General features: G+C 36.7%; 1 pseudogene; it reads left to right on the forward strand.

Moving 5' to 3' along the window:
• Positions 1-12,294: 12,294 nt before the first annotated feature.
• Positions 12,295-15,429, forward strand: LOC113179510 (large ribosomal subunit protein uL30 pseudogene; annotated as a pseudogene).
• Positions 15,430-25,139: the final 9,710 nt, after the last annotated feature.

Here is a 25,139-nt window from a genome sequence, read left to right on the forward strand (position 1 = left end):
TATTACAGGGACACAGCCTCATCAATGTTTATAGCAGCACAATTCACAATAGCTACACTGTGGAGCCAACCTAGATGCCCTTCAGTGGAAAAATGGATAAAAAAATGTGGTATATATACACAATGGAATTTTATTCAGCATTAAAAGGGAATAAAATCATGGCATTTGAAGGTAAATGGATGGCACTGGAGAAGATAATGATAAGTGAAGTTAAGCCAATCCCCCCAAAACAAATGCCAAATGTTTTCTCTGATATAAGGAGGCTGACTCATAGTGGAGTAGGGAGGGGGAACATGGGAGGAATAGATGAATTCTAGATAGGGAAGAGGGGAGGGAGGGAAAAGAAGGAGGCAGGGGATTAGCAAGGATGGTGGAATGTGATGGATATCATTATCCAAAGTACATGTATGAAGACACGAATTGGGTGTCAACCTAATTTATATACAAACAGGATTAAGAAAAAATTGTGGTATATATGTGTAATAAGAATTGTAATGCAAAAAAACCCCCAAAGTACTTGTATAAAAACATGAATTGGTGTGAACATACTTTATATACAAATATATGAAATATTGTATTCTATATGTATAATAAGAATTGTAATGCATTCTTCTGTCATGTATTTAAAAAAATAAATCATTAAAAAAAGAAAAGAAAATAATCATGCGGGGGGGGGGGGTGTAGTACAGCCCGGCTATTCACCTCATAATGGCCAGAAAGCAGAGAGAGAGAGAGAGAGAGAGAAAGAAAGAGAGAGGGGGGAGGAAGAGGGGAGGGTTCACAGACAAGATACAATCTTTTAGAGCACACCTCCAGGTATGTCCTTCCTTCAACTCTACCTCCTATAGTTTCCACCATCTCTCAATAGTCCGTCCCATTATGAATCTATCAATGCAGGTACCCACTGAAGAGATTAGAGCTTTCATAATCAAATTACTTCCTAACCTACCTCTAAACATTGCTAACTTAGGGCTCAAGTCTTCAACACCTGAGCCTTTGGGGAACATTGCAGATCCAAATAATAATTGTAGGTATTGGAGACATTACTGAGTTGTAAACACTGGTTCAAACTATGCAAAAATCCTACAAGAAGCTTTGGCAACAGCAGTCATTCAGGGAATGGTAGCTACTAATCCTTTCATGTCAGCTATGGGTACAGAATGCATAATAGGTCTCCGCATTTCTAATAGGAGAGTCTTAACTAAGTGGTAGAAACAGACCTAGATTAAAGTTTCCCTGTCTTTAGAAAGCCTTTCATTTCTCCCTCTCTCAGAAATAAATATATTCATTAAGCATTTGAATCTTGTCCCTGTTATGGCACATTCTATATTGAATTTAATTTATTTTGTCACTTTTCAACTTACTTGCCTTGACTGTGAGTCATTGTGGGATAGAGATAACTTAGTAAGGGATCATAAATTCAGAGTACCTTGTTGTTGTGGCTAAGATGTGAGTTTTCTCCCATCACTCATGTGTCAGACAATACTTGAAGGCTTAGGGGTGAAAAGATTAGATTATGAGAGCTTTACCTTAATCAGTGAATTAATCCACTGATAGGGATTAACTGGGCAGTAACTGTAGGCAGGAAGGGTGTGGCTAGTGAAGTAAGTCACTGGGGTTGTGACTTTTTTGTCCCCCCCCCCCCCCCGTAAGAAGGGTAAGAAGAGCTCACTCTGCTTCCTGGTGGGTATGTCCTGAGCTGCTTTTCTCTGCCTCAACCTTCTGCTTTGATGGTCTGCCTCACTTTGGACCCAGAATTATGGAGTCAAAAGAACATAGACCAAACCTCTACAACTGGGAGTCAAAAATAAACTTTTCCTCTAAATTGTTCTCCCTTGTGTTTTGGTCACAGCAGCAGCAGCAGCAACAACAACAACAACAACAAAAATCTGACTAAAATTCTGAATCATCATTGGTACTCAAAAGTGAATAAATGAATAATTGTGTGGTTGACATGAATAAAATGTCTCAGTCATATGCTTCTCAGCACTTTCCTGTGAGACAATGTTTGGTTTTGATCCTTTAGTTATTAAACATTTGAAAGAAAATGCATATCAGGTCTCAGGTGAGACACTGGAAAACCCTGAAAATCCAGAGAGTATGGTGCTGAAGTGGTGTGAGGATTAACTTTTATAATAAATGGCCTTATGTTTCAGAATTCTATGCAGTTATGAGATCCATCAAGCCTAAGCTCACCCTTATCCTCAGAAATCTTCTTTTATACCTGACAAGGGTTCATAGCTGGCTTTCTTTGTTTTTGTCTGTGATGTTGCACTGTGGCTATGGGACTTGTCTATGACTTCCTAGTGACACTTCAAATACTTTCTAAATGGGGTTAGAGAAAAGGTTGAAGTAAGAGATTCTGAGGACAGAGTAGCTAGTAAGTTTTTTCCGCAAGCTTTTTTACTCTGTCCCTTATTATCTATTGGTAGGTGAATTCTTATCTGGTCCCTGGATAGATTCTACTAAGCACAGAAACACCAAATGGCTTTTCACTCTCTCAATGAAATCTTCATTATAGGAAAATAGGTAAAGTAGCATCACCAGGTCTTTCTCATGCAGGACATTTTTGTGCCTTAGCATCATACCTGTAAAATGTGAGTATGTGACACTCGTATCTTATAGGAATTTCTCAAACTTTATTTTGATCCCAGATATCACCTGGGATGCTGTTAAAGTGTAGCTCTGGAAGTTCCCTGCCAATACTCATTTCTTAAAAGCTGTTGGCTGATTGATAATGCAGGTAGTTCACAGATCACACTTAGGGTCAAAAGGCTCCAAAAAATAGATCCATATTAAAGAGAAAAGTTTGTGAAGAGTCTGATTTTTAATGATGATTTAATTGTTTATCCTACAGATGTACCATAATTTAGTTAATAAATTCCATATTCTTGAAAATGTGCCCACCCTTTGGCTTTCTCTGAATATCATTCTAATGAAATATCTTGTACATAAATATCTGTCTATGCTTATGGTTCTTTATTTATTTTTGGACTTGTCACTAGAAGTATAATTGGTTTTCAAAGATACACATTTTAGTATGCCTTTTAGCATACATTCTGCAAATGACAGGCGTTTTCAAATGAACTTTTTGATGAAGTTATCCTGTTTAATTTCATCTTTGCAGCTTTTCCTGCTTATAGACCCATCTGACATCCTGACATCATGACATTTTCAATAATGCCTTAAGTAACATTTTCTTCCAGCTATCTGATCATGCCCCAACTTTTTTATGGTAGTTAAATATTTTAAGTGTGGAGTTTGTGAAGACTTATAGCTTTCACTGAAGGCAGAATTTATAATGCATTCCTGGTGCAGAATGCAAATATAGTATGAAGCACATAGATAATATATGGGACCTCAAATCAGACAAAATGACTTTGTATTTTAAGATATGCACCCAACTCAATCAGTTGATTAAACACCATCTAGAACAGCTGGCAGCTGACAGGAATAACTCCTTTTAGAATGACTTAGATTCTCTGGATTCAAAGATACAGAAGAAAAAATGAAGAAAAAAATCACTTAATTACAGTTTAAAACTTGCAACCAATAATTTGGAGGTTCTTTGCGTTTAGGATGTATCTGAATGATGAAGTGTTGATCTATTCCTCCCCATTGCAACACTGTTTGGTTTATCCTCGTTCCTTTCCTTTTTTGTTATTATAATCAGTAACACATTAATCATTCAAAATAGTGGGTTGCACTGTGATATATCCATACACGCATACATCATGTTTTGATCATATCCATCTAACCATCTCCTGTCTTTGCCTCCTCTTTCCTTCCCCTCTGGCATCCTTCCCAGTCCTTAGGAACACCTCTTGTATTTTCAGGGCATCTTTTTAAAATTTATTTTTATTTCTTTTCAGTTTCCAGTATGAAAGAGAACATGTGATCACTTGTCTTTCTCCGTATGGTTTATTTTACTTAACGTGAAATCCTCCAGTTCCATCCTTTTTCTTGAAAATGACATCCTACTTTAGGGCTGAGTAATATTCTGTTGTGTATGCACACCACATTTTATTTACCAATTACTCAGTTAATGAACACCAAGGCTGAGACCACATTATGAATTGTGCTGCAATGAACATGGGTATGCAGGTAACTCTTTTGTATGCTGACTTCATGTCCTTCAAATATATACCAACTTGTGAGATAGCTGGGTCATACAGGAATTCTATTTTTTTTTTTTTAGTTTTGTAAGGAATTTCCATACTGTTTTCCATTGTAACTCTACTAATTTATATTTCCACCAATAGTGTATGAGTGTTACTTTTTCTCTACATCCTTGCCATTCAAACTGGGCTGAGATGGTAAGTCTTAGCTCATGGCAGTTAGGAAGCAGAAAGAGACAGGGAGGGGTAGTTTTGATTTGTTGTTCCCTGTTGCCTAATGTTATTGGGTATTTTTTTTTCATATCATTAGTGGTCATTTATATTTCTTCTCTTGAGAAGTGTCTATTTAGGTCTTCTGCCCATTTTTTAGTAATGCAATCATTCTTTTATTTTATTAGTTCTTTTTAGCTATACATGGAATTAAGATTCATTTTGACATTATTTTATAAAATCCTGGAATATATGTTCTAATTTAGTCTCCATTAGTATCCTTCTCCCTTTCCTCCATTCTACTGACCTTTCTCCTATTTACTTATAGTTTGTTTTTAAATTGTTGCCTTTTGAGATACACAAAAGTGAGATTCATGTGGTATGTTCTTCTATGTACATGGGGAATTTAAGTTAGATTCATTTCACGGTTCTTCCTTATCCTCTCTTCTCTCCCCCCCCCCCACCCCCCAGTCCATTTCCTCTACTCCACTGATGTGCTATTTCATTTGCCTTTTTTAATTAGATTACTTGGTGTGTTAGTGAGCCTTTCATCACTATGACAAAATTTGAGAAAAACAATTCTGAGGAGGAAAGATTTATTTGCACTTGTAGTTTCATAAGTTTCATTCCATGGTTGGGTGGCTCCATTATTGTGGGCCTGAGATAAGATAGAGCACCAAGATAAAAGGGTGTGGTGGAGGAAAGCTGTTTAGCTAAGCAGAAAGAGACAGGGAGGGGGAGGAGGGGCCAAGGGCAAGATATAGTCCTCAAGGGCACACCCCAGAGGATCTACTTACTTAAATTAGCCCCAATTTAAGACAGTTTGTACCACCTCCCAATAATCCATTCAGATTCTTAATCTATCAGTAGATCAATCCAGTGTTTAAGGCTAGAGTCCTTATGATGTAATCACTTCCCAAAATTCCTACCTCTGTGGCTCATGCTTATAATCCCAGTGGCTCAGGAGGCTGAGGCAGGAGGATCAAGAGTTCAAGCCAGCCTCAGCAATAGCAAGGCACTAAGCAACTCTATTTAGACCCTTTCTATAAATAAAATGCAAAATAGGATTGGAGATGTGACTCAGTAGCCCCTCAGCTTAATCCCTGGTACAAAAAAATAAAATAAAATAAAATTCCTACCTTTGAGCTTTGCTGCATTGGTAACCAAGCCTTTAATAACATATGAGACTTTGGGGGATTTTCTAGATGCAAACCATAACACTTTTTTTATTGTTCTCTCTATATTCTAGATATTAAATCTCTGTCAGATGAATGGCTAGCAAATATTTTTTTTCTCATTCTATAGGTTGTCTCTCCTCTGTTGAGTGTTTCTTTTATTGCACAGAAGCTTTTTAGTTTGATATAATTACATCTGCAAATTTTAGCTTTTCCTTTCTGTGCTTTTGGAGTCTTATACAGAAAAATCATTACCTGAACCAATACCTTGAAGCATTTCACTCAGGTTTCCCTCTAGCAGTTTCAGTTTCAGGTATTACATAAGGTCTTTGATCCATGTTGAGTTGATTTTTGTACAAGGTGACATTTGGGGTCAAATCTTCTCTATATGGAAATCCAGTCTTTCCAGCAGTTTTTAAACAGAATCTCTTTTCCATGTGTGTTTTTGTCATTTTGTTACCAATTGGCTGTAGATGTTTGAATTTATTTGTGGGTTTTCTGTTCTGTTCCACTGACCTATGTGTCTCTCTCAATCCCTGGTACTCTAAATTATTAGAAAGCAAAATAAATAAATAAATAAATAAAAGTCAAAGGTTAATTTAAAAGTTATAATTCTAGGGAAAGGCCATGTAGTGGCTAGAACTTGTTTGGAACTTGAGAACACATTTAGAGATTCTGTCAGGTGGGCACAGCCACGAGGGTGCTTGTGATTGAAGAATAGTCTTCCTCTACGGGGAAAGGTCATCCTCTATGAGTGAGCATGGTTTCAGGAGAGATGCACATGGAGCAGTGAGGGAAGAATGGACACCTACCTGTGATTCAAGTAGGGCACTTGCATGTATGAATATGCCACAATAAAACTAATTATTTTTGTGTAATTAAAACGCACTAATAAAAATCCCCCTCCCAGAAAAAAACATACAAAATGAAACAAAATATCAGAAAAGATCTTGTTGGGGATTCAGTATGTCTAGGTAGTAATACCTACACAGTACATAGTATTAGAACCTTATAATTGCTCAAATGAATATAAATGGAAATATTTTATAAGCTGAAATATGATACATAGAAGTATCACCATTATATTATCTTGAACTAAAATAGAGACAGAAAAATCATGTGATGCCAGCACATCACTTATGTATTTGTTCCATTAAATGTCCACCTTATTCCTCCCGTGGGAAGCACCCACTCTTTATTCCCCTTCACTCCAAAAACCACCGCAGATTTCTTTTCCTTTAAGATTTCATAGGTCTCGTTTCTTGCTGATTGTACTTTATCATAATTTATATAGCACCGTTTTCTGCTTCCTCCTTGTCATATGCACTTTTAGAGTTTTTTTTGTTTTATGAGCTGAATTGTGTTCACTTAAATTTTATATCAGATTCTCAGAATGTGACTGTATTTGAAGATAGGGTTTTAAAGTTGTAAGTATGCAAAATGTGGCATATATACATAATGGAATACTACACAGCAATAAAACAGAATAAAATCATGACATTTGCAGGTAAATGGATAGCGTTGAAGAAGAAAATGCTAAGTGAAGTTAGCCAATTCCCCCAAAACAAATGCAGAATGTTTTCTCTGATATAAGGAGGCTGATTCATAGTTGGGTAGAGAGGGGGGAGCATGGGAGGAATAGATGAACTCTAGATAGGGCAGAGGGGCGGGAGGGGAAAAGAGGGGACAGCGGGTTAGCAAGGATGGTGGAATGTGATGGACATCATTATCCAAAGTACATGTATGAAGACATAAATTGGTGTGAAAATACTTTATATACAACCAGAGATATGAAAAATCGTGCTCTATACGTGTAATAAGAATTATAATGCATTCTGCTGTCATTTATTGTTAAAAATCAATTAAAAATTTTTAAAAAATAAAATTGTGAGTAAGATGAAAATGAGGCTTTTAGGGTGTTTTCCTAATCCACTCTATTTTCTTTATAGGAAGAGGAAAATTGGACCCACCAAGAGAAACTGGTATGTGCACACCCCAGAGAAAACACCATGTGAGGACAGAGTGAGAAAGAAGGTAGTTATCTGCAAGCCATGAGAGACTCAGAAGAAACCAGTGCTTGACCTCAAGAAAAGTGAGAAATTAATTTCTTTTGTTTAATCCACCTCATCTATGATAATTGGTTATGGGAACTCTAGCAAAATAAAACACCTTCCTTCATAATTAGATTGCAATTTCCTTGAAAGGATTTCCAAAATGTATATATTTATATATATATCTGGTGCTTACTTCATATTATATCTTGAATATTTTGTATATATCTGGTGCTCACTTCATATTATATCTTGAATATTTTCAGTAAGGTGAAATTTTGTGTTCAGATGCAGAATAAAGCACTCAATCCTGATCAATGTATTTATTAGAATAGCTGATAATAAGTAGGTTTCACATTTGTGTCTTTCTTGATCCAGGCATTTTGAGAAAAAGTCCTATCCTTCAATAATTTAGAACATTTTTTTAGATGAGAAAAAATGCATTCATAGGGAATTCAATATAGATTGCCTAGTTTGGCCACGTGAACAACATTCTGAGATGGGCAAGGTAGATGTTAAATACACTGTTTTACAGAAATAGTCTAAGGCTCAAATAAGATAGTTAGGAAATTGCTTGCATGTGATCCAGCTCTTACTATTCCAGCTTCAGTTTTATTCCTTTCCATAATATCCTTGCCAAGGACAATTAAATTTTAAGAAAAAAAAATCCTCACAATACAAGGAGTTAGAATACTTAGATTTTAGAAATAGATCTACTTCCTTCATGAACTTAAGCTCATTCATTCACTCATTCAACTTAATTTAGTTAAGAGCCTATGATGTAAAATGTATTGGGCAAATAATAGTTTACAGGAGACTCTGCTTTTTTGTTTGCTAAAGGCAAAAATGATATCTGTTTTGCATACCTGTCAGGGAAATTTTGAAGATGAAGATAAGGAAGCAAGTCTATTCCATTGAGAAGAAGGGTTTTCCTTTTCATAGTTAAGATCCTTTTTGGCAACATGAGTACAGGTTGTGGATCCTTTGTCATGTATAAAGCTACTTCTGAACAGCCATTGGACATAGAAATGTCATGATATATTTCATTTTGAACACAGTATCCAAGATAGAGAGTGGTATTTGTGTTAGACCCTAAGCCTCTGGGAAAAATACGGACTATATTTCTAAGATAATCATTGGAGAGGAAGTAAGTCTATGAAGAAAGAATCTGTTTCCCCCTCTATGTTCATCATAAATCTCTTTATCTTTGGGGGACCAAACTGGTCATGTAATAAAACAAAAGGTCCCAGACATGAGCTAATGCAGATTATAAATTTAAAAATTAAGTTCTAGCACTTCCCCTCAGGGTGCATAACATGATTTCCATTGTATGGGAAGAAAATAGTAGAACTTCTATGATATTTTAATATAGCTCAACATTATTTTTTATCTTTTATATATGACATATGAATATATATGTAAAATAAATAAATAAGCATTTACATGTAGGGCATATATACTCAAATGTGATTATTGTTAAGAGTTTGTAATCCTCAAAACACAGAGTTTGTTGGCAGAGTGGAGAAACCATTTTTGGATCTACTATTTTCTAAATTCACCAATTATTATGTGTGTGATCTTCCAAAACATTTAACATTTCTAACTCTGACTTCTCAATAAAATGAATATGATATTTGGAATATATGCCTCATATAATTGAGAACAAATAAAATAATTTTATTTATATTTTACCCAACACAAGAAAACATTCCATGTATATGCCCCCTAAATGATATAATTTATATATGATAATTGATATAAAGCACTTTGTAAATTCTAAAGCATCATATGATAGTTTCTGCCTGAGTCCTATTTCAAGTTCTTAGTACTCTCGTTTTCTCTGAGAAACACACACACATATGCACACACTGAAATTTAGCCTCTCCTTGGAATTCCCATTCACTATACTCATACATGTTGTTGGAGTGACATTTGTTTATATAATATATGAATGAACAGTATAAGAAGTCCAAAAAACACAAATATTATTTTAAAATAAACCATATACTTACTTTGTGGTATATGATAAACTTAAGAACAATATTTAGAGCTCTTATTTATTTTTTAAAAATCAAAATTGTTAAACTGGTTTAATGTATCCAAGTGAATTTGGGAAATGTTAAATTTTTGTAAATACTCATTTATGTCTCTAAACCATGAGAACAGAACTTCCTTAATTTAAGAGATGTTATTATTTAATTTATTAATATCCTCTTGGGGTGGGAAGCATTTTATTCTTCTACAGTGAGAGATCAAGGGTTTTTTTTTTATCAATTATACAGACACAGAGCTCTTATAGTTTCAGTTCTAAGGTTAAAAATAAATGGAGCAATGCATAAACTTACCAGTCTGCATCATAACAATGTACTCTCTTTCCCAGTGGGCACACAATTCTTAATTGCTTTGAGCTCACAACTGATTCAAAGAGAATACCAAATCAGGTTCTGTGCTTTCACCAAACAGAAAATAAATCTATCATCACCTGAAAGCAATTCCCAATAGAGAATAACTTGCGGGTTATGTGCAAGTCAAAAACAAATGTAAAATCTCCAAATCAGAAAAGAGTTGAAAAATACGCAGAGAGAAAAAGAGAGTCAGCAAGGTTAAAAGTTACTTTCCTGTTTAAAATTCACTCTGGAGCCAAGAAGAGGTGTGCCTGAGATAAACATCCCAGGAGGTACTCATCTCAAGCCCCTCAGTTTAGTTAGTCTGTCAGTTTAGTTCACTTAGATATGGAGTGTGGAACAGCCTCTGCAACTGCTAAAGCATGGTTTTAAAAAAGTTAAAAACATGATCTCATTCAAAACCAAATGCACATATCAAAGGTTTTAATCAACTCTTTAGAGAACCAGTAAAAATGGTAAGACCAGTTCAAAGTGCATTTACAGACAATTCAGCAAAGAATTGTTGGGATGAGATTGCTGGATTAGATAGAAAACTATGTCCTATAGAGCAAAGAAAAGGACCTTTGGACTTACCTTTTATACAGAAAGAGATTTGTTTCTTACTAGACAAAAATTTCACAAGCTTAGTGTGTTAGATCACTGTCTGAAAATTTAATTTAACAGAATTCAAATAAAGCAAGTTCCATTTTAAGTAACTGAGATCTGTGCCCATGATAATAGCAATTTGATGAAGAGGATTCAGCTCTTACTTGAATTAGTCAAGGAATATGTGGCTAGGTAGAGGTTACAATGTATACACCCTTTCAGTTCATTCAAAGCCACCCCAAACAAAATAACTAAGGGGTTGAGGTGAAGAACTATAGCTGTATCATGGGAACACTCTCCTGAATTCTTTTTCTTGGCTATGTTTCATAAAACAGACAATGGATCACAGAGGACTGCTTGGCAAAAGGGCAAAAAGTGGATTGAGCAAAAGGGAGACCCTGACAATTGTCTGAAGCCACAATGTGGTCCCTTTTCCATCATTGCAAATAGTAATTCCTTTCTCTTGCTTAATTGACAAGTAGCTTAATTGACAGGTTCATTGGCTTACAGAAAATCCACAGAAGGAAAGACAAATCTACATGGACTGAAGGGGAAGATAGAGGTCACATTGTGAAATGTGATTCTGATAGATGCTGCTCAGGGACCATGAATAGATAGCTGTAGTGAAGGGATTATTATTCTGTCCTAATCACATCTGTGTTTAGGTCACGTCTCTCAGTCCCAGTAACAGCAGTAATTTTCCCTGGTTTTAAATATGATTGTATACATATTTTTGTAAATTTGCTATTACCATCAGTCACTGTGGTCCAATCCCTTTTCACCAAACATACAATCATTGTGAACTACCTCTGAATCTCAAGTGTTTCTCATGATAGAACATGGTATTTTTAAAGTTTTGATTTTAAGCTTTACATCTTCCATAAATTGCCATGTCACCGTTCAAGTTAATTGCCTGTAACAATGAAAGCGGTCCTCATCGATACATGGATCAGCCTTGTCATACCAGGGCATGAGGGAGAGGTATAAATAATCAAGTGAAGTTGGCACATAGATCCAGAAATTTTAGCAGGAAAAAAATGATTTAAAGTGAATAGTTAATCTTTGAGTGTCAGGAGTTCAAAGGATAGAAAATGCCAGAAGGATGTACTGTTTTCTGATCTTTTGTGGGTAATTTGAAGCCTAGAGTAATAGGCATCAACTGGGATCTCCAAATCCTAAGCTTAGGTCCAATAGAAGATGAGGTTGCCAACTTGCATACTGTGCAAATGCTATTGCGTTTGGAACCCAGGAGTTGGAAGTTCTAACCATGTGTAGAAAGGGACAGAACACATATTAACAAGAATTTGCAATGAGGCTTGTTGAAATATTTCCAGCATAAGTTTGATAACTTCTCCTTCACTGAAAAAAAAATAGCTATGATAAATAGGATGCAGCCATAAATAAGTCTTAAGCAGAGGTCAAATAAATATGATAACAGGGCTCTAGATCTCTCCTGGTCCCCAGTGCTACTATTGATTTCTGATTCCAGACACCCTACTATTGGGGTAATGGTGATACTTATCTGATAGCCATCTGCTAACCGTGGGGTGAATGTGACTAAGGGATATAGATAAATTGCATTAGAATGTCCAAATAGTTGACAAAATTAGAAAGCCCTTAAGTCATATCGCAGGATCCAGCTTATGATGCCACGGAGTGGATGTACTACTATAGGAGGAGGCAATGTGGACTAGCACCTGCACTGAGGATGTTGATCACAGGGGGCTGGCTCTTTTGAGCTCCTGGCATGATGAATTGTGACAAACCAGCTTTATGGGCCAAGAAGGCAGCTGGCAGCCCAGATTGTGTGCTCTACATTGCTAAAAACAAAAATTCCCAAAAGGGGTCGCTATTAAGCTATGATTTGGCAGAATGGTATTTCTCAGATCCTTTATGTGAACAGGCTTTGAGAAGAGAATAGATGAGAGACAAGCGGGTATCTGAGGGCTTCCCACAGCCTTCCCTGGGGACTCTGAGGTAGGAAAGCATGTGTGCGAATGAGAGTGTTCAGGGGGCAAAAAAGACTTGTGTTTATTTCTCACAACGAGGTTGGTGATTGTGCCTGGTTCAGTGGAGTGTCTATGAAAAGACCTGTATTCAAATTCCCTTATACTAATTATCAAGTGTAGAATCTTCCCTGGTGGAGGTAATCAAACAAGCCTGTATACCTCCTAGGATATTGGAAATATTCAACTGAGTTTACCGATGAGATTATCCGATTCAGTAAGTAGTTCATCAAGTGGCATAAAAATATGAAAGGATTATTATTATTCTACTATCAACTCATTCATTCAACTAAAACTGAGTAAATAAGGTAATTCCTGTCCCAAAGAAGTTAATTATATGAATGTCCTTGTATTTAAATATCTTCCAAATTCTTTCACATCCAAATAATTGGCAAACCCCATTCATTATAAAATTTTTAAGTTCAAAAATTAAAATGCATGGCAAAAGTTCAGCAACCATTAATAAATTATGTCGTACATTTTAATTTGTTACAATCAAAAAACAAATCTTATCAAGAGTAAACCAAAGAAATGCACTCTCAGTAATTATTTTAAGATGTCATAAATAACCGATCAAACACAAGGAGCTGCCAACATTATTAACTTGGGCCCTTGGTCAGCACTGGGGAAAGTGCAGAGGCAATTGCAAGAAATTGAAAACTAGTACTTTGATTCAGAGTCAGTTTCTGAGAACAACTGGAGTCTTGAATGAAGGACAATCTTGGACTATGTATTTGAACAAATGACACCCCCATGAGCAACAATTTTGTAAATCACTCTTAGACAAAATTGCAATGTGATGTATGGAAATCACCCCTAGTTCTATCTCACCCTTGGATTGTGGAACCAGGGGAGGCATGGAAAGTCAACTGCCCTCTTCACTGGCTTGTCAAATCTCTGTATTTATTCATCCGGGCTTTCTGCTATTTGGAACTGTGAGAGGCAACAGGAACACAGTATTGTCTTTAGTTCTTAGTGACAAAGAAAAAAAAATCATCCTGTTTACTTGAAGCAGTGCCCATTAGCACCTCCTTTTCCTCTTAGGGCTTCTCTCACTAAAAGCATTGCTCTCCTTACCTGTGACCCGCAGAAACCGAGGAGGCAATGGAGCAGTCACTGGTACCTCTTCAAAAGCTCACCTATTTTACCCATGGGAATGAGGGGAGCTATCAAGTATAAACACTTCTTGTTGACTTTCCCTGAGAATTAATACCATCCTATGGTTAGCGAGGTTAGGTGGCAAGTTCATCGTGAGTGAAGTACTTCCTTGTGCTAATGACCAGAAGGCACCATCATAACATGAACAGAGCACGGAATTCGACCTCAGACACATTTTAGGTTTTTTTTTTTTTTTAATCTGCTCTACTTCCTGTTTCCAATGCATCTATTTAATGCCATGTGGTCTTTGTGAAAATACTTATCTAAAACTTGAGTTTCTGAATCTGTGAAGCGGTAAGAACAGTGACTATACTGTGGATGTGTTAAAAATGAGGTCCTTTGAAAATAGAATACTGTCACCCCCTGGCACAATTCATCCTTCGCAGTCCAACCAGGGATCACCTTCAAGTCTACCAAGTGATCCTATACTGCTCTCATGATTAAAGGCTAACTATTGCATGATTTGTTACTTCTCCAGCTTTACCCACACAGTTATCCAGCTATTTTTAATTGAATTCTCCAAAATGCTTTTTCAAGTGCTTTCAGGTCTAATACCATGCCAGTTCCTGCCCCAATCCTATCTTATTTATTTATTTATTTATTTATTTATTTATTTATTTATTTATTTCATACATACATGACAATAGTGGAATGCATTATACTCATTATTACCCATTTACAGCACAAGTTTTCATAACTCTGTAGATAAAGTATGTTCCTATCTTTGTTCACTACATTTGTCTCCATCCTTCTGACTTTACCAGTTTTTCTCAGAGCTCTCCTTTGACTATGGTAAGTCTGGTTAGGTGCTCCCTTCAAAGGTATTCTTCCCAATTCACAGCACTAACTGTTCTCATCACAAATGCCTATGATTTGACTTTCATCACCTAATTACCTAGATTACAAGTTCCACAGAGTCAGACATAATAGTGATCAGTGTTATCTATTAAAAATTCCAGTTTTTCCAGCTGGAAACATGAGGGTGCCAAAGAGAAGAAAAAGAAGGTTCCTGCTGTGCCAAATACCCTTAAGAAAAAGTGAAGGAATTACGCAGAGCTGAAGGTGAAGTGCTTGGGGAAGAAGTATGCCTACAAGACTGCTTTGAAAGGCAAAGAGGAAGCTTATCTATATGAAAAAGCCAAGCATTACCACAAGGAATACAGGGCAAGTGTACAGAATGGAGGTTTGAATAACCAAGATGGCAAGAAAAACTGGCAACTTCTATGTAGCCGCAGAACTCAAATTGGCATTTGTCATCAAGGTCAGAGGTATCAATGGTGTGAGCCCAAAGGTTTGTAAGATGTTACAACTTCTTTGCCTTCGCCAGATCTTCAATGGCACCTTCATTAAACTCAACAAGGCTTCAATAAATATGCTGAGGATCGTGGAGCCATATATTGCATGGGGGTAACCAAACCTGAAATCAGTGAATGAACTAATCTATAAGTATGGATATGGCAAAAACAATAAGAAGCAAATTGCATTGATAGATAACACTTTGATTATTGGATCTCATGGTAAATACGGAATCACCTGCATGGAGGATCTGATTCATGAGATCTACACTGTTAGAATATGCTTCAAAGAAGCAAATAACTCTGTGGCCCTTTAAATTATCTTCTCCAAGAAGTGGAATGAAGAAGACCACCCATTTTGTTGAAGGTAGAAATGCTGGTAACAGGGAAGACCAGATTGACAGGCGTATTAGAAAGATGAACTAAAGTATCTACCATGGTATTTTTGTAAACTTGTCAGTTAATAAAACAGTACCTGCCCTCAATGTAAACAACAACAACAAACAAACAAACAACAACAAAAAACCCCGCAATTCCATTTGTCCTTCCAAATACTCAGGAAGATTGGACTTCTTCCAACTTGGAACATAGTTATCATTACATCTCTTGCTCTGAGCCATAAGTTACAGACAGACAAGATATGGTCGTTTTGGATAGAAATTTCAACATCGGATGCCCTTGCTCAATTCTTTTTGAACCATTGGAATGGTCATGGCAATGTAGTTTGAGATGGTGCCTTCATAAGTTCAGGTCCCTGAGTACATACAGTAAGCATAACCTGCCTTCTGCCCTTCACTGGACTCTGTGAGAAATAAGTTTAGGTGTGTGATAAACCCAGAGAGATCTGGTGTTGCATAATGTTGTCTGTCCTGGTTACTATAGCTGTCATCTTTTCTATTCTTCATCATCACATTCTTGAGTCCTGGTAAGCCATCTGAAATAAGTAGACATTCAATAAATATTTAAGGACTGAATGGAATAGTGTTTAATATATGTCAGCTGCTGACTTCTTCCTCTCCCCCTTCCCTGCCTTCTTGGCTTCTTGTTATATGAGCTTCCTTCCACAAACTCCTCTCCTAGATTCTGTGAACATCTCCAACGAAGTTTTCCAAATGAATCATCCACTGGCCCCTGACTGTCCACTCAGTGTCCCATCCTTAATTCCATTCCTAACACTATTTCCAGGCGCCATGTCTCACCTCAGGCAATAACTGGTTCTATGTTACCCTAGAGGACAGAGCTAGGGACAATGAGGGGAAGTTATGGGGAAACTGGGTGCATTTCCTCTACATGACAGCTATATGAGAAGCGTCTAACAATAAATCTGAAAGCTACAGAAGAGGCTTAATGAGCGGTAGTTATGGGGGGCCTTATAGTGTTGGAGGGAACGGAGACTCTGTTACCAAGAAGACATATGCCATCTCACACTCATTACAACAATTGTTCTCTCACTGCATATCTCCTAAGCTCTTGTTCATTCCACTCTTTTCTTTTGATTGTTTTGTTTTGTTTCACTTTTGGTCCTGGGGATCAAACTCAAGGTCTCACATGTGCTAGTCAAGCACTCTACCACGAACTATATATGTCAGTCTTTTTTAAACAAATTAGAAACATGGTCTCATGAAATTTCTAGGGCTGGCCTCAAACTTGTGATCCTCATGCTTCAGACTCCTAAATAGCTGGGATTTCAGGAGTATACCACCACACCTAGCATAGAACTCCTCCTTAAGGGTTGAATCTAAAGTCCAACTTTTCCATTGGGTCCATAGAAATCACTTCGGTTCCTATTTAATCTCCATCTTAAACTTCTGAAACTCCAGGATCACTGCTTTTAGGTATCATCATCTACTTCATGCAGATGTTGCTCACCGTCTCACTCATAGATTTGTTTCCTTCAGCACCATGTTTCTGACAAGCAGGGCAACATCATAGTGTCTTCCCTAGTGTCTTCTGGATGGTAGGGGTCTTAGGCCAAGCTGCCCATCTTAGCAGCTTGACTGACAGGGAAGTTCCGTATTTTCAAAGGTGGTTCATAGGGACACATAGCTGGAAAAAAATAAAACAGCCTGGGAGGCATTGTAGTGAGAATAAGGACTAGACTGGTGGACAGTCTGGAAAACTAATATCTAGTGGAAAATTGAGGTTAAGACTAAGACTGTAAACTGAAATGCAGCCTGTCTTGGGTTTTGTCACAATCTGTATAGTAGTTGTCAAGTTTGCTAAGCTCTCGAGGTAGCAGTGTCTTCATAATAAAATCGGGAAACTAATCAGAATACTTTTAAAAAAAATGTCGTTTTACACATTAAAAAGATGGTGTGCCGTGATCAAGTGAGTTTCATCCTAGGGATGCAAGGTTGGGTCAAAATACATAAATAAATAAATGTAATTCACCACATAAATAGATATAAAGATAAGAATCACATGGTTATCTCAATAGACATAGAAAAAGCAATTGCCAAAGTACAATACCATTCATGTTTTAAATACTAGTAAAAACTAGAGATAGAAGGAACTGACCTCAACATTGTAAATGGTATATATAATAAGCCGAAGGCCAACATTATTTGGAATGGAAATAAATGGAAAGCATTTCCTTTAAAAATAGGAACAAGATGAGAATGCCCACTTTCACCACTCCTATTCAACATAGTCCTTGACACTCTAGCCAGAGCAATTAGGCAAGAGAAGGAAATTAAAAAGATACAAATGGAAAAACAAAAGCAAAAATTTTATCTCTGTTTGCTGATGGCATTCTATATTTAGAAGACCCTCCCAAAAAAATCCCACTGGAAGACTTCTAGAACTCATAAATGAATTCAGCAATTGTTAATGATTGGATTTGAATTGTCCCCCATAAAATCTCCCTGTGTGGGATACTGCAACAAGGTTTACAGGAGAAATGACAGGGCCCCCAAAACTTAATCCAATCAGTGAACGGATTCCCCTGATGGGATTAACTGGGTGGGGACTAAAGACCACCTCTGGAGGAGGTGGGTCATTGGGGTTTGGCTGGGGTGTATATATTTTCTATCTAGCAAGTGGAGTCTTTCTCTCTGCTTTCTGATCATGTTTTGAGCTGCTTCATTCTGCCACATTCCCCTGCATGATGTTCTGCCTCACCTTGAGCCCCTGAGAATGGAGCTGGCTGTCTATGAACTGAGACCTCTGAAATCGTGAGACCCCTAATAAACTTTTCCTCCTTAAAATTGTTCTTGTCAGGTCTTTTAGTCACAGCAGCAAAAAAAAAAAAAAAAAAAAAAGCTAAGATAGCAAAGTAGCAGGACTCAAAATTAACACCCATAAATCAATCGTGTTCCTATACTCCAATGATGAATCTGCTGAAAAATGAATGAGGAAAACTACCCTGTTTACAATAGGCTCAAAAAATATACTTGGGAATCCATCTAACAAAAGAGGTGAAGGACCTCTACAATAAAATCTATAGAACACTAAAGAAAGAAATTGTAGAAGACCTTAGAAGATGAAAAGACCTCCCATATTCTAGGATAGGTAGAATTAATATTGTCAAAATGTCCATACTACAAAAAGCACTCTACAGTTTAATGAAATTCCCATCAGAATCCAAGGATGTTTTTCACAGAAATAGAAAATCAGTCATGAAATTCATTCGGAAAAAAAAAAGAGGCCCAGAATAGACAAAGCAATCTTTAGTGAGAAAAGTGAAGCATGGGACATCACAATACTGGACTTCAAATTATTTTACAGAGCTACAGTAAAAAGGCAAACAAACAAACAAAAACATCATAGTATTGGCACCCAAAACAGGCAAAAAGACCAATGGACTAGATTAGAAGAAACAGAGACAAACCCACATAAATACAGTTATCTCCTACTAAAGGTACCAAAAACATATGTTGGAGAAAAGATAGTCTTTTTTAAAAAATGGTGCTGGGAAAACTGGAAAGCCACAGTTTTAGTAGAATAAAATTTAACCCTAGCCTCTTCCCTTGCACAAAACTCAACTCAAAGACCTTAAAATGAGACTAGAAACCCTGAACCTACTAGAAGAAAATGTAGGCCTAATACTCTAACAGACTCCTAAAACACAAGAAGTAAAATTAAAAAAAAAAAACAATAAATGAGGTGTCATCAAATTAAAAAAGGCTTCTTCAAAAATAACATAAAGAAACAATCAAGAGCATGAAAAGAGAGCTTACAGAATGGGAGAAAATCTTTACCACATGTTCAGATAGAGCATTAATCTCCAGAATATATAAAGAACTAAAAAATATTAACACCTAAAAACAACAACAACAAAAAACAATTAATGCAGTCAATAAATGGGCAAAGAAAGTAAAATCGAAAAAATGTTCAGCATCTCCAGCAATTAGAGAAATGCAAATTAAAACTACACTGAGATTTCATCTCACTCCAGCCAGAATGGTGTTTATCAAGAATACAAGTAACAACAAATGTTGGAAAGATGTGAGAAAAAGGCTGTACTCATACATTGTTGGTGGGACAGCAAATTGTTACAACCACTCTGGAAAGCAGTGTGGAGAGTCCTCAGAAAACTAGAAATGGAACCATCATTTGATCCTGCTATCCCACTCCTTATACGTACCTAAAGTACTTAAAATCAGCCTAATACAGTAATGCAGCCACATAAATCTTTATAGCAGCAAGATTCACAATAATCAAGATATGGAGCTAATCTAGGTGCCCTTCAAAAGATGAATGGATTAAAAATATGCTATATATACACAATGAAGTATTACTCAGCCATAAAGAAGAATGACTCTGTGGCCTTTGCCAGTAAATGAATGAAACTGGAGACTATAATCCAGTCCTAAAAGTTCAAAGATCTTTTTTTTTTGATATGTAGAAGCTAATCCAAAATAAGGATGGGGAGATTAAAAAAATAATAATAGAAGAAGAACAGAAGAAAGATCAGTGAAGTAGAAAAAGGGAATGAAGGGAAGGAAGGAGAGTTGCAATAGGGAAAGACAGTTTAATTAATCAAATCAAACTTTCCTATGTACACATATGAATATACCATAGTGAATCTCACCGTCATGTACATCTGCAAGACAGTAAGTAAAGTGTGTGTGTATATGTGTGTAGGTGTGTGTGTGTGTGTGTGTGTGTGTGTATGTAAATAGCAGAAAGATTAGCAGAGTAGAAGGAAGAAAAAAGGGGGTGGAAGAAAGGGAGGGGGAAGGGGAAATACTGGGACTGAATTAGAATAAGTTATATTCAATGCTTTTATAATTATGTCAAAATGAATTTTATTATCATGTATAACTTAAAAGAACTACTAAAAATAAATAAAATATTTTAAAAGGTCATTTTAAAGATTAAATATGATAATATATGCAAATACCTAGCACACTTTAGGAAATATTCAATAAATCTTAGTTATTTTATTTTACATTAGCGATATCATTTAAGAATGGATATTACTTTGGATATGTTTTATCAATAATAATATTAATAGTAAGAAAAGGAGAAAAGCTTGACCACAATCTGAGAAAAAAACTCCTGCAAGGTTCTAAACTAGAACAATTCTGGCTTCTCTACCCAATTGCCATAGTGATAAGCATGAAGAAACATTGTCGGGTAAGACCCGATGAAGGCAGGAGGTGGAGTCACTTTTTCACTTTATTTAAAGTGCAGATTTCCAGGCCACATGAAATCTATTGAATCAGAACTTCCAGGCCTTTGGTATAGAATTTGCATTGTCAATAATATACTATAATTTGTATGCACACTGATAGTCATCTTTTCACTGCTGTGACAAAATACATGAGAAAAAATCAGCTTAAACAGGAAAGGTTTATTTGCCTGATGGTTTCAGAGGTTTTAGTTCATGGTCAGCTGGGAGCTGGGTCCATTGTTTCTGTATCTATGGGAGGTAATACATCATGGAAGAACCCTTTCAGGGCACACCCCCTGTGATCTATTTTCTCTAACTACGCCCCACCTCCTGCAGGTTCCAACACCTCCCAAAAGTTCATTGATTTCTGAAGTCATCAATCCATGAATCCAGGATCAGAGCTTCACGGTCCAATTATTTCCCCAAACCCCCTTTCTCTTAATATTAGAGATCGAATCTTCAACATCTGAGCCTTAGGGGACATCCCAGATCCAAACTAGAAGACACACTAATGTTTGACAACGAATGATAAAGGAGGTATTCAAAAGGATATTTGATAATTAATTCAAACCAAACCAGATTTCTCTGCTTTCAAATTTCAACTCAGTCTCTGGCTCAGTCATTGGCAAGAGCAGAATGGAAAGTTGCGCCAGCACTCTAAGATTATTTTAATCAATTATGTAATACTTCCCTGGTAGAGGAGCAGTTTCCTCCAGACACCTCTGCTGTGTGCCATGCATGCAAGCACTGCATGTGTTAGACTGTAACATCTGCAGATCAGATACAGCATTTAATTATTTAAGGGCGCGCTCTACTGTCTCATTCCTGTGGCAAATGGCCATTCCAAAACCACATGCACATGGTCTGCACAGTCAGAACACCTGCACTGGGGAGCCAGGCCTGGGCTCTATGGAACAGGTCCAAAAGAGAGACCAGTTTCCAACATTACAAATCCTGGTTCCTTCAATACAGGAACCAGTCAGTCAAAACAAATCCTGAAATCCTTTGTCACTATATATTACATAATATTCCTTCTTGAGGCTGTTTCCACCTTTATTATATTAGGCTATTTTTTAAGGAGATATATCTTGCGGTGAAATCTTAATAGGATGTACATTGTGCTGTTTCCATATTGATCTTATGTAAAGAATAGCTCATTAGACGGTTAGTGATGACTTGTCTATGGGAAGAATAAGAAAAAAATAAATAAACAAAGCACTCATAATGGAGAAAAAGTTACTGCTTATGAAGTCTATCTGGACAGAATGAAAATTAGGAGGAAAAAATCTAAGCAAGGCCTACTTTCTGGAAAATATGTTCTCACAAACATTGCTGACTTTGCAGTGTTCCCAGCTTAATTACTGGATTTGCATTCCAGAGTACGTTTACTATTGTGCTACATTTGAGAATCATATAGAGTAAAATCTCAAGCAGAATATTTAATTCTGCACTGCATTTCAGAGAGTGGGATTAAGAATCAAATCATAAGACAAAGCACACATAAAGAATTTTATTTTTTAGGACAATGAACTAGTTACGCATTAGGCTTGCTGCTCATTCATGCCTCTTCAGTATTAGAATCAGTACTTGGAAGCAATCAATAAACATTTAGTGAGTGCCCACTGTGTGCTACTCAGTATGCCAAACACCAAGCATACTGGATAGATAAAATACCATCTCTTCCTCAAGCATTTCAGTCTGGTAGGGGAAACAGCCAGCAAACAATCAAGCTGTGATGTGGGAAGCATAGGAATAGAGAGCATGTGCTGAGTGCTGATGGGCCGAAGGGAGGAGAGATTAACTCTTGGCTTCTGTGGGAATATCCTCAGTGTCTTGTTTCTTAGGTAAGAAACAGAGCTCCTACATTTTGGGATTTTTTTCTCTAACTATTTTGTGTACTGCTTACTTGTTGAAAAAGCCCATTTGTAACCTTGGGTCAAGGAAAACCTTTTGTCCCAAATGGAGAGCTTTTATCTTAGCTTGTGCAGCCTTGGGCACAAGATATTTGAGTAATGGGGAAGATGCTTCCAGGGAGTATTTACTTGAAATATAGTTCTTTCCCATTTTAAAAACCAGAGGTGCTTATAAAAGCAATCTCACCATAGCAGGCAAAGTGAGTCCCCATAAATATCTCACAGGGCAATAGCCCTTCCTTGCAGTTTTTAAGTTTATGAATTTCTGCAATAGCTAATAGGAACTTTGTTTATAAGTCCTGTAGCAGCCAAGGAAAAGCCCACAGCCTAGTTGGCTGCATTTTTTAATAATTCCAGTTTAAGAGATTGGTAGTTCTATCCAAAAGTAAATCAGACCTGATATTAAAACTCACCAGCCATAATTGGACTACAGGAAAAGGGAGAGCACAAAGCAGAAGGAAAAAAATAAAAGGTGGTCTAGGTGGAGACCTGAACAACAACTCTGACTTCCCAGTGCCCGGTTAGACTCCACAGTAATGGAGAGATTGATAGTTAATATCACACAACCATAGGCTAATTTTAATAAAATGCATATTCTTTCTCCAGGAAACAAACTTTTTCTTGAGTTCTTGTGTGCATCAATGCACACTTTATGGACAAGACAGGAACACCTACAGATTTAATATTCTTGATAATTAATTAGCAGGCCAGGGCTATGTCTGTGCTCCACCATGCATCTCCAATGATAAGTTTAATGGTTTGAGTTTCATCTTGATGAGGAGCTAGTCTTTTTGTTGTTTCTAGCAGAAAACCAAGTGAAGAAACTTTTGAGGGCTATTAAGGAGAATGAACTGAGCTCAGGTATAAACCAACATGTCCTTTTGTTAGGACCCTTGGGCAGATCAGATATGTCACTCTACGGAGGATTCTGTGAGGTGTTAAGTAATGCAGAAAGCACCATTTACATTTACAGATTAAAAAAAAACAAACAACTTTTTAAGTGGTTAACTCACCAGTCCAACATTTAAAATCTACCAAGCCTTATTTCCATTACAGACAGTAGGAAACAGAGCTTGGAGAGGTTAAGTGCTTTGCCGAAGGGCCACTATTAAACCTAATATGTAAAGGAGGCAGTGATTTCATTTGGATCCTCCAACATGCTGATCAGCAGTGTTGACTGTTCAAGAGTAATGATTTGAGTTTGTTTTGTTGTTTAACTTGTGCTAAATTGCTTCTTCTTTTAAACCCCAAATCTCATTCACACGTCTTAGAAAAATCTTGATTTCAGAGTTTTAGCCATACGCACCAGAAAAGTACTCTACTGGGGCTTGATTTGTCCAGTTTTGGCCTCCAGTGAATATTCATGATTGCATCGTAAAGAGTTAGAAATCTCTGGAAGGTAAGCGCTGAGAGTTGCTGACATACACCGCCCACAGCCCTAGGAACAAAGAAAGTCAGATCACCCCACAGACAGGCCATAGATATCAGGGTGGCTGCATTTTTGGAGATGTAAAGTCAGCAAGAGGCTGTTTTGGCACTTTCTTAATTTATTTTTTACAAAGTAATTATCATAATATTAATCTTTTAGCTTTAGGAATCTCTGAGACAGTTTTATTTATCCTCCAGGAAAGGCCTCAGAAAACTCCCTTTTGTACATTGATGGGGAAATACATACAGAACATTGAAGTGGAAGCAAAAATATCACCTTAAAAAAAGGAAAAAGTTTAACAATCTGAGAATATTGTTCTTTTTTTCACAACGCCTCCCCTCCTCCCTTAGTGCCAGGGCCTGCACCCATCAAAGCAGTGCCTGCCTTCGGGATGGGTATTTATGGCATCTGATATATGCGAAAATATGATTCTAGACAAAAGAACAAGAGATGCTGGGGATCAAAGGAATTCAATCATTGGAAATGAATTATGAAATTTTGGGGGTGTTAGTTTGTGTGTTTATAATTCTGCTGTGTTCTCAGCACCCCATTGCATATTAATGATTAGGCCTTGTTATCTGGTGACTACTGAGGACAAAATGAGAAATAGGAGGAAGATTTAAGGTGCATACTTTAAGGTCATGAGGCTTACTATAAAAACAGTGAAGCAGATCATGCAGACATGAATGCCGAGCGATTCATCTACCATCTGCCCCTGGGGATTTAACACTTAGCTAAAGGTAGAACAGCTTGAATGCCTTGACATTAGCATATAGACTTTCTTTAATGTTTCTTTTCTCATATGTTCCTTATATTAAGCTGGTTTAATTTTTGGACAATCTTTCCTATTTTTTATTTTCTTATTTAATTTTTAATTTTTTATTCTAATTTGTTATATATGACAGCAAAATGCATTACAATTCACATTACATATAGAGCATAATTTTTCATATCTCTGGTTGTATGCAAAGTATATTCACATCATTTGTGTTTTCATACATGTACTTAGGGTATTGATATCCATCTTATTCTACCATTTTTTAAAAAAATATCTTTTAGTTGTAGGAGAACCCAATGCCTTTATTTTTATTTACTTATTTTTATGTGGTGCTGAGGATTGAGCCCAGTGCCTCACCCATGCTAGGTGAGCACTCTACCACTGAGCTACAACTTTAGC

Source organism: Urocitellus parryii, chromosome 4 (assembly GCF_045843805.1).
Source record: "Urocitellus parryii isolate mUroPar1 chromosome 4, mUroPar1.hap1, whole genome shotgun sequence".
NCBI classification, from domain to species: domain Eukaryota; kingdom Metazoa; phylum Chordata; class Mammalia; order Rodentia; family Sciuridae; genus Urocitellus; species Urocitellus parryii.